Raw genomic sequence first — 11,049 nt, forward strand, 5'->3', positions numbered from 1 at the left:
AAGAGATTTTGAAAGATCATCTGGTCCAGCCTTTGCGTAAAAGAGCACCTGTGTTAGAGCACATAGGAAAAGCTTGTTACTGCTTTTGTGCACAAAAGTATATACATGTACAGAAAACATAAGCAGTGCTATTTATCATTTTTAATTGCTCTCATACTGTGGGACAGCCTATGTATTTCAGTTCATCCTCCATTACGTCAGATTCCTTTGAAGGTTTCTAGCATTTCCCTGTAGTGTGTTTCACTTCAAAACCAGGACGTGCTAAATGCACCATTTAAAATGAAAACTATTAACATGGGGTTTCACACAAAGAAAGAAGTGCAATGTCATTTGGAATTATAATTTTGAGAGCACTAGTGGACACAAGATACTGGATACAAGAATGATCATATATCAACTTGTACCGCAAAATCTCCACGTGTTTTTCCAGGATCTCTCCATTTTCCAGTTTAGAAATAACAACAGCATTTGTTTGTGATATAAGATAGTCCCTTACTCAAGAAATCTGTGTGCTGTCTTGTCACTGTCTTTGCTCTATTAATATTCTCTCTCTATTCTTATTGTTATATGTCCAACTCCACAATGGCTACTTTATGTACTTTTTCTTCTAGATATTGAAAAGAAATTCTTTATTATGAGGATGGTATGAAAGTGGAACAGGTTGCCCAGAGATGTTCTGGATGCCCCATCCCTGGCAGTGTTCAAGACTAGGATGGATGGGGCTCTGAACAACCTGGTCTAGTGGAAGGTGTGGAACTAGATGATCTTCTAACCTAAACCACTCTCTGATTTAAAAGAGGCCTACAGACAGCAGCTTCTCTCTCAGGAAACCTTTTTTTTTTTTTTTTCTTGCAACTATTGTTTCCAGTTTAGGTTCAAAAGCTCAGAGTAGACCTGCAGTATAAATAAAGAAATGTGCATTATCCACTGACCATCTCATAAATACCATCAGATCTGGACTCTCAACCCAATCATCACATTCTGGATGGAAACAATTCAGCAAGTGCTGAGGCTACAGTCCTCCATCTCACTTGGCGACCCATCTGTTCCTCCCCCTTACTCCTAGTACTACCACATCCTGCATAAAAGATTTAGGTGATTCAGAACTGCAGGGACAAAAGAGGCGTTCCAAAAAATGCCCAGTGGAACAAATTTAAATGATTTATTTATATACATTGAAATTCTTAGGCTGCGTAAGTGCCATTTGTCCCTCTCTAGTGTGCTGCAGCCACCCTTAAGTTTTGGTTTCTTTTACACCAGCTTATTTCTCATGCCAAGTTTCCAAAGTACCTAAACTGCTGATCAGTAAAGCACCTTCTTAACTGAACAAGGAAAACCTGTACTGTTATCAGGAACCATGACCATGTAAAGGGCATATAAGTAAAGCATCGTACACTGCAGCAAACTGGCCATAAATACATCCATGCTGGAAAGCAGAGGAAAATTTACAACCTCACAGCACTGAAACTTTGGAAAAATCTCCCAGTAGTGAAGCAAAGGCAGACCTCATAATCCTTTTATGGATTCCTTTTATAGACTAAAACTAAGTTTGATCAGTTTATGAACAGCACTGTATATAATAATAAGAGATTGGACTTGATTACCCAGGAAATATTTTCTAGTCATACATTCCTTTGATGTTGAGGATGTCTGTTTTGTTAGTATAAATGGAATATGTAAACCCTCATGAGGTTTCAAAATCTCATGCTTCTAGTTTACTTTCTAAACATTTCCAGTTCCTTCAATGTTTTTATTTTACCTTGAGTGAGAATTTTAAATCTTTTTTTTTTTTTTTTCCCTGTATCTGAGAACTTTTCATGGTTCCCTTTAAAGCTAAGGTGTAGGAACTATTACTCTGGTCTCCTGAAATGTTATAATAGTTTTCTGCTGGGTTTTGGTTTTTTTGTTGTTGGTTTGGTTTGGTTTCGTTTGGGTTTTTGTATATTCCATGGTTACAGGGCAAACTTGAAGATTTGGTTTGACTAGTGCTGGTTCAGTTACCTAATCTAGGTTTATGGAGAGGTTGATATTGTCAGATTTTTCATTTCTGCTATTAGGTTTCCTAAACTGTTTCAAACCACCCCACAGTAGGATTCTAGGTATGGGATAACCTTTGAACCCTTTAAGAGGAGGATAGGAGAAGGACAAGAGTCTCTGACACAAAACCCTCTGCTTGAGTGGGACAGCTACACCAAACCTTGTCAGAGAGCAGGGAGACAGAAGCTTGTCCAGTAAAAGCTGCATCACTTTACCCCTTTAACAATTAGGTCCCATAAAGCATATTGTAGCAGCAGTATGGATGCAGCACAACTGCTCCATCTGGCAAACCAAGTGCTTTATCCTTTCTCTCCAAACACTCCTACTATCATTCTTGATCATTACATCCATCCACTTTACCCTATGTCATTTCTAAGGAAGTGGTACACAAAGTGAGCTGTGTGTGAAGTCACTAGGACAAATAAGCCGGTTCGTAGCCAAGAAATATGCACAGACGTTTTCAGTCCTGTGTCAATCAGAATATACGTAAATTGTGCTTATGCACAATACCTCAGCAGCTATTTTGATTCATTATTACATTACTTTTTTTTATATAGGGTCACAGAATACGTATAACAGCTAAAACATAACACTATGTACAGACATGTTTCACACTCTATTCCATCCATCCCACAGAAAGTATACTGCTCTTCGTTAATACATAATGTGACATATTCAGTCTTATTGTTCAATGGACTCCCCAGACAGCTGAGCAACTAGGCACACATGCCACGAATAAAGAGATAATTGTGCTGAACTGCTTACTGATTCAAAACTTCTCAGCCTTCCAAGCAAAAGAAGAAACAGAACGCGCAAAACAAAGCAAACCCAGATACTTAGTTTGCAAAAAAGGGCTCTTCAAGCACATGAAATCAGGTGACTAAGTGAAGTTAATATGATATACAGAGATCATCATCGCTATAGAAAACCCTCACTAAGCCCAGTTAGTGATTTATGTTCCTTCACAGGTGAGAGGTATGCACTTCATCCCACCTAGTATACTCTCAGATACCAATAGCCTGGGTGGGAAAGAACTGTAATTAACTTCTACCTTTTTCCACTAATTCTGAATACTGTGCACTAGTTCTTACTTAGGCTTGGGTTTTCTCCACATTTAAAAGAAGAGATTTATTAACAAAAAAATTCCTTAAAGGCAACGGTTCACGCTGCATATTTCCTAGGGTTATTAATCTCCTTACTCAAACACTGGGGTATTTCATACAGTCACTTTAGGGCACAGGAAGAGCCATATCACCCCCTGAAGCCAACATACCAATGAGCTATGCCGTGGTAGTATCTCATGCCTCCTTATGACTTTCCTTCACATTTTCAGAGTAGGGAAAGCTTCTTAGAGAATTTGGGGCTTTTTTTTCTCAGAGGATAGCTGATCTGCCGTTTTATGAGTACCCTCTGTGGTCCCATCCTGGTTTGTGCCACTGTGCAAAGGACTAGCTGCCCACAGTACTCACAATTTTCTTAAAGCATCTTCTAAGTAAAAAAAAAAAATAAAAAAGAAGCCACAACAAAACAAAAAAAAAAAAAATCAAACAACCCCAATCTCCTATGAGAAATTCGGAGTCTAAGAGCAAGTGGGAAGAGTCCAAAATAAGAAGCAATAAGCTCATATTATAGCACGAAGGAATCAGGTTGGTCAGAAAGAGAAACTTCCTGAATTAAAGTAACACAGCACTGGAATCAGTTCCCTGGGAAAGGTGTTGGTGGCTCAGTGACTGAATGTTTTTATGAAGACAGACATAGAGTTGATCCTGCACTGGGACAAGGTTGTAGAAATCACTGTAGTCATATTCCCTATGACTTGGTGGGAAACGGCTAGAAGACAATACTAATCAAAATGATCAGCAGTCTCCTGTGAGAAGAAAAACCAAACACTTTAGCAGACCTTCACCTGGCATTAAAGAGTAACACAATTGCCTGGTCTCTTTAATAGCCTTAGTCATGATTCGATATTAAGGCAATATGATGGAATGTGCTAAGTTAAAAAAAAACATAGCTATTTCCTGCACACTGTGCTTACGAGCACTTTTGAAATTGTACAGGTTTTCATTCCCCACAGGGAAGGCATGCTGTGATTTATGGACTGCAATACTGAGCTTAATTGGGAAGGAGATATCATTGTTGACAGCTTTGTCTTTGCCTAGTAAATAATGGAATAAATCTGCAGGGAGCATTCACTCATTCTCTATCAGGGTTTCGGACAGTAGCTTTTGGAGGCCAAACACCAGTATATCTGTAGTATAGCTTGGATGCTGAAGCCATTACCATTGCATCTGTGAACGGCTGTCTCTGGAGCCCCTGTTTTATCAGTGAGATAGGAACTGGATAATGGAGGGTAAAAGTGCTGTAGTGTAGTGCAGTTCTCCATCTACATTGTGCAATGGAGTGTCACACAGACATCCACAACCACATGAACCCTGAGTCTACCACAAAGTCCAGAGATCGGCAGATTGATCAGATGGGTCTACGGCAATCTGGCCCAGGGCTAAACAGCTTGAGGCAAACACTACATGAATGGGACTTGCCAGAATCTGAAAATGAACAGAACCAGGAGCAATTAACTTGGCTGTCTATCAACCATTCGCCTTAGTGATTCTAGCTGGGCAGGGGTGTTGTTAAATGGGTCCATCTGGTTTGGCATTTGTTGTTTATTTAGTGACAAAACACTAATTTAGAAGAAGATCATTTAAGCCTTCTCTTGAGCACATTTTCATTGCCATTAGGGTTTCTGCTAGTGTATTTCCTTTCCCCTTTTCCTCCGCCCACCACTATCATCAATTTCAGTCATCCAGGACTGAGTTTACAGAGCCAGTGGACCAAAATCAGATGTATCCATGCTGTAAGAACAGAGGTCAAATGAATGATGCATCGTTTTCTCTGTCCAGAGGGCAGTTGGCTCACACCAGGCTGGAGTCTACCAGGGGAGGTAAGATAACGCACAGGACAGCCAAAATTAGAACTCACAGTTCATAGGGCAGATCCTGAAGATTCGTAGGTAAAAATAGGATCCACTGAATTAATGAATTAATTAACTCAAACAGGAAAAACTGCATTATGGTTTACATATTATTTGCATGAAGCCACATGCTTCTCAGCACATCGCTTCTATTGACAAGTGCCACATAAATAGCGTAGGCTGAGGCTGAGACCACCAAATGTCACTATTATTCTGGGCAATACATTCCTGCCAGTATAAGGGTACGGTTTACTATTCTGAGCTGCAGTTCCTTTTCAGAGAAGAGATTAAGATCACTACAGGTCCCCCACATCATGTGCTATTATTTCTCAGCTGCTAGTTTCCATTTGCTGACCCGAGATGAATCAGCTTGCCTTGTAAAAGGAGTCAGACTTCCATAATTTTGCAGGGCAAGCGGAAAAGAAAAGACACAGTTTATAGAGAAGGCTATAGATGTGCTCTGTGCTCCACAGAGTCCTATAGCTGCTCTGCTTCCCACTGCACTGTGTATAGGGAATGTGAACTCTTCCCCATATTTGGGCTTTCAGGAACCATATGCAGGCTTTTCCGGAGAGCAGAATGAATCTATTTCATCATACTATATTCTGATTCAAAAAACTATCTTATTATGCTTAAAAATCACTGATACGCCTACTTCTGAATGTCACAAACTGCTTGCTTTCCTCATGTAATCTTCACTCTAAGATTATAGCAATTTAGGGCCACTAGCATTTTGTTAAGGTACTAACCTTTCCTCTTTAAAATAACAAAAAATATTTTCTCCTAATATGGGAAAGCTTAAAACAGTTTTCACTGTTATTGCCTTTTGTGCTATCCTATCCACCTCTGAAAAGCTGGCAGTCTCTCTTCCACACAATTCAAGATTCCAAGCTGAAATTCCTTACTCCCTGTTAACATGTTAATGAATATAAAATGGAAGCCCAAATTCACTGATTACTTATTTGGCCTTGAGTTTAATGTTCTACCAATATTATGTTTTTCCTTTCTTTCAGCAGAAACTATATACCAACTTAAGACATGACAGCACAGCACAGAAATAAAGGCATTTCGCTGTATTTTAATATTTCCCCTACAGTCTCCCAGGGTTGCTTCACTGTACAATTATACCAAGACAACAGCAACAAAAAAAAAAAAACCTCTTCAAACCATTCAGTGCAGCCAGAAGTAATTTCTGTGTGAAGATTACTTTCACCTCACAAAGCAAGTTGTTGTCGACTAGACTGAAGTGGTTTTCAACAGTTTTTAATTTACAACATCTGTGCAGACTGCTTTAATTTTACTGGCAACAGGCTTAGCTTGGTTTGCTACTACTAAGAAACTCACAGAACTAGCCTTTGGGTCCCAGGCAGAAAGTAGTGCCTCACAACAACACTGTATTTCTCAATACTAAATATGAAATTTGAGATCAGCTGAAAACGCAAGGTTTTGGGAGGTTGTGAAGTGAAGAGGGTTACATCATCTTGTCCCCAGTAAAACAAAATAGCAACATTCATTTTGCCTAAGGTGTCATGCCTAAGTTCAGGTTAAATGAGTCAGGTATGACACTGTAATTCATAGTGAGGTTTGTGCTAACCAATGATACTTTTCTGAGATCATTCTGACCTCACAAATCTTTGGTTGTGCTCACTGAATCAGATCTCCCACAATCAGTCATTATTACATAGTACATATGAGTTGGTATCACACATAAACTGAATCCTTCAAGCTTTGAAAGCTACTGCAGAGCACCGAACTACTCAGAGATTAGAGGTAATTGTTAGGCATGCCCTGTATCAGTCAAAATCACAATCCCAAATCAGGAAACCAAATCTGCCTAATTTTCCATTTTTCAAGCGTAGAAAAGCCCGTGAGAACAGACCTGCTGATGACATTTCATATACCCACTAGCAGTCCACAGGCAGAAGGAGCTGCTTATGTCAACTTTCTCTAACTTTTCTTACTGCAGATAATAAGTGATCATTTTACAAACTGGAATTCTGTGAATGGTGTTTCTTTTATGGTATTTTATTACATTGACCTTGTCTTTTAAGGCAAGTCTTCTTTAGACTATTAGGTAGTATGCTGGATGTCATAAAGAATAAGGAATGATGGAATAAATACATTGTATCTCCTCATCTATTACATCTGCACTGTTCTATTTGCTCCATTCTCAAGTAACACTGCAGCATTAGAAAAAAAAATTGAAAACGAAAGAAAACAGCTGCCTGAGAAGCAGAATTACATGAACAGAGATTTTAAGTGTTGGGGAAGTTTATTCTAAAAAAAGAAACAGATAGACAAGGTATAATCGAAAAACATGAAAGAATAATCAGTCATCCAGAACTTAGATTTGGAATTCTATTCTCCTTTTTTCATAATACGAAGATACATATGATTGTGGTGCTTGAAATGCCATTAAAAATTTCTAAAAGACTGTAAACCTCACTGCCACGGGATATCAGTAGGCAAGAGGTTGAAAAGACTTCTAGAGTGACTGCACATTTGTAGAGATAAAAGTTTGTAAAACTTCAAACTGTTAATGGTGAAAAGGAAAACATCTTAAGAGAGAGACAAAATCTGAAAGAACTAGGCTAAAGACAGTCTTTGGTTACCTGGGGACTGGGTGGGATTTTTTAAATAAGCACATATGAGAAATACTCATTATATTAATTCTCATATCTTCTAAAAATTATTATGCCCATCACTGTTGGATAGAATATAGAATCATAGAAGAGTTAGGGTTGGAAAGGACCTTAAGGTCAACTAGTTCTAACACCCCTGCCATAGGCAGGGACATCTCACACTAAACCATGTCACCCAATGCTCTGTCTAACCTGGCCTTGAACTCCACCAGGGATGGAGCATTCACAACTTCCCTGGGCAACCCATTCCAGTGCCTCACCACCCCTACAGTAAAGAACTTCTTCCTTATATCCAATCTAAACCTGTTTAAGTTTTAACCCATTACCCGTTGTCCTATCACTACAGTTCCTAGTGAAGAGTCCCTCTCCAGCATCCTTATAGGCCTGCTTCAGATACTGGAAGGCTGCTATGAGGTCTCCACGCAGCCTTCTCTTCTCCAGGCTGAAAAGCCACAACTTTCTCAGCCTGTCTTCATAAGGATGCTAGACACTTTGGGCCTGATTTAGTCTGATAGTACCTAACTATATCCACCCCTATGGACACTGCAGGGAATGCACACATAATAACTAGCAAACAATGGCAGCACCAAAGGGCAAATAGATGACCTCTCTGGTTGCAATACAGATAACTAGTTTCAATAAAGACAACACAAATTTTTGAAATATGAAATCTTTGGGAAGACATGTATGAAAAGTGCCCAAGAAATGCAAATATGTCCCTATACTGTTTAGTAAGGCACCTCTCACATCCAGGGAATTTCTGAAACCAGAATGCAGACACAGATTAACTAATCTGATGGTTATAGTGCAACCTTTTTTTCCCTTAGAAGTGAAAAATAATTATAACCAAAACCTCCAATAAAATCCAGGAAGACCAAGGACATTCTATTGCACTTCTATGTCCCCTTGAGGAATCAAAGAATTTCCTACGGAAATTATATCAGCACAGTGAAACCTTCAGCATTTAGGAATTAACAGATATGTCTCCTTTTTTCCACGTCCTTCTACAACAAGTTGTTTCTAGAAAATGTACATCTATTAGAAGGTAAATAGGCAGGGATATTAATATTCCTTGCATTCATACCAATAACATGAAAGACCATTAGTGACGATTCAGACCCCACAGCATGTCCTCTCAGAAGAGATTTGCCAGCTTGCACAGCTAATTATATACAGATACTCATGTTGCAAAAGGGTCAATAATCACTTATTTAATTAGCACCTTTCTTGGGTACACAGAGAATCTTCCTAGACAGAGAGTTGTCATTTTTTCTACTTAGCTGTTTCCTCTGCCTTGTTCCCCCTTTCTCCTACTGTCCGTAATCTTAATTTTGGTAACCTTAATTCTAGAAAGATAAGTGACAGAAGCCAGTGGCAATATTTCTTTCTCCAGTTTCACAACAGGTAAACTCTTACAATATCAGTTTAGCAACAGGAGGACAATAAAACGTCATCTGAGAAGAGCACAAAGAGGAGATAAAGATGCAAAACAGAATTTATTCTGCAACAGAACTAAAAAGAGGGGGAGTGGGAATCAAGTCATCAAATGTTTCTTAGGGCACTTTCTCTTCTTTTTTGTGCCTATCAATGCAATGGTATGAATGCCATATAGAATTACTTCCCTCTCTTAGGTCCTGCAGTTTAAAGTTCAGTAGCAATCTTGTGTTTCAAAAATTAGAGCATCCAGGATGCCTCTAACTCAATATGCTATAGGGAAAACAAGCATATCCTATTTTATTTCGGTAAGATATAGGGCATTGTGTCTGGTGTAGAGCAAAGCACCCATGAATATTAGAGGCAGCATTTCCCAAATTCCCTACCTATTATCAAGTGGCAGTGTAAATATCTGTTATTTGGTTTCTGCCTCTGCTGCTCACCATGTAAAAGTCAGCATTTTGTGGACTAAATAACTGCCCATTACACAGGATATGCACTTCCATGTGTCTCTGAGAAGTCAGTATGCAAAACCGATTCAGATTGCCACAGGGATAGAGTTCAGCACCTGAGTACAGGATAGCACTTGTGCTTGAACCACAATTTCCAAACAGGTTTTCTGTCATGGAGATAATGGATTTGCTTGTCCCATAGGACATTTAACGGGCTTATAAACTGAAAGAGATCAATGTGATACTCAGGACTGACCTCTTGCATATCATATAGCAGTTTCTCTCAGCAAATCTGTACTAATCCCTAAGCACCCTATCCTCCATAGTAATTTGAAGTGACGGAGAAAGCATATCCAGTGCTAAGCTCTTCAGTTCAAGTTATTTGCAGTATGAATTTCTCCTTGATCTTACTTCTTTGTTAAATTGTTATGCTTTTATTCACAAGGTGGACAGATACCATAATTCTCCCACAAAACCACTGTAATCAGTCAGTTAATTCCTCTTATTCCTTATTTCTTAAAATACTAGTATTTGTTGATGTTACCCCAGTTTAGAGTGTGACACTGAGTGCCTTCATTTAATGGATATTTACTCTAGATTTTGGGGGGTAAATATTAAGTACTGTTCAAATACAAACTTGACCTTGAAAGATTGCTCTGTCTATGAGTCAGAGATCTCAGTGGTTTGACTCCAAGAGAAAAGAAATACATTTGATTACAATCTACAGACTATTTTAACATTTAAAGTAGGCATTCACATCTTCTTACTGACATTCAGACAGAATAGCTATAACTCCACATGCAGATTCCCAGTTAATCAATACATTTTCATTAGATTGTGATACACTTCCTGCATTCCCCCAGCAAGAAGCCTGATGGTGACAGACTCCTGTCATATTCTCACCCATCCTGAGCTGCTGCTGCTGGCAGACAGAGTGAGCCCTTGCCAGGTCAGAACTCTCCCTGCAAATTTATTTTGTACCTGCCTGCCTGCCCTATACCCCCAATGCCTTCAGCATGTTTCTTATCTGCATTACATCGTCCATCCTTGCCATGCCTTTTCTTCTATTTCTATTTCCTTATCCCCTTCTATATTTTCTTCCAGATAGTCCCTACAGTGTTTGCCTTCATCCACCACTTTCACCCACCCCTATTCTCCTTTCTCTTTAAAGACCCTGCACAATTGTTCTAGTTTAGGCTCGGACAGTTAATTTTCTTCCTAGTAGCTAGTATAGTGCTGTGTTTGGGGTTTAGTATGAGAATAATGTTGATAATTCACTGATGTTTTAGCTGTAGCTAAGTAGTACTTACACTAAATCAAGGACTTTACAGTGTGGGGGGGAGTGAGCCAGTAGCTGCATAGTACTTAGTTGTCAGCTGGGGTTAAACCACGACACTGATACTCCTCTCCTCCTGGAGCACCTTGCAATCAGGCAGCTTCCCTCTTCCTGTGATCCCTGTTGATTTGGACTCCTCCTCCACTCTCAACAGGAATGACTCAAAGTTACCCATCA

Source organism: Lathamus discolor, chromosome 3 (genome assembly GCF_037157495.1).
Source record: "Lathamus discolor isolate bLatDis1 chromosome 3, bLatDis1.hap1, whole genome shotgun sequence".
NCBI lineage: Eukaryota > Metazoa > Chordata > Aves > Psittaciformes > Psittacidae > Lathamus > Lathamus discolor.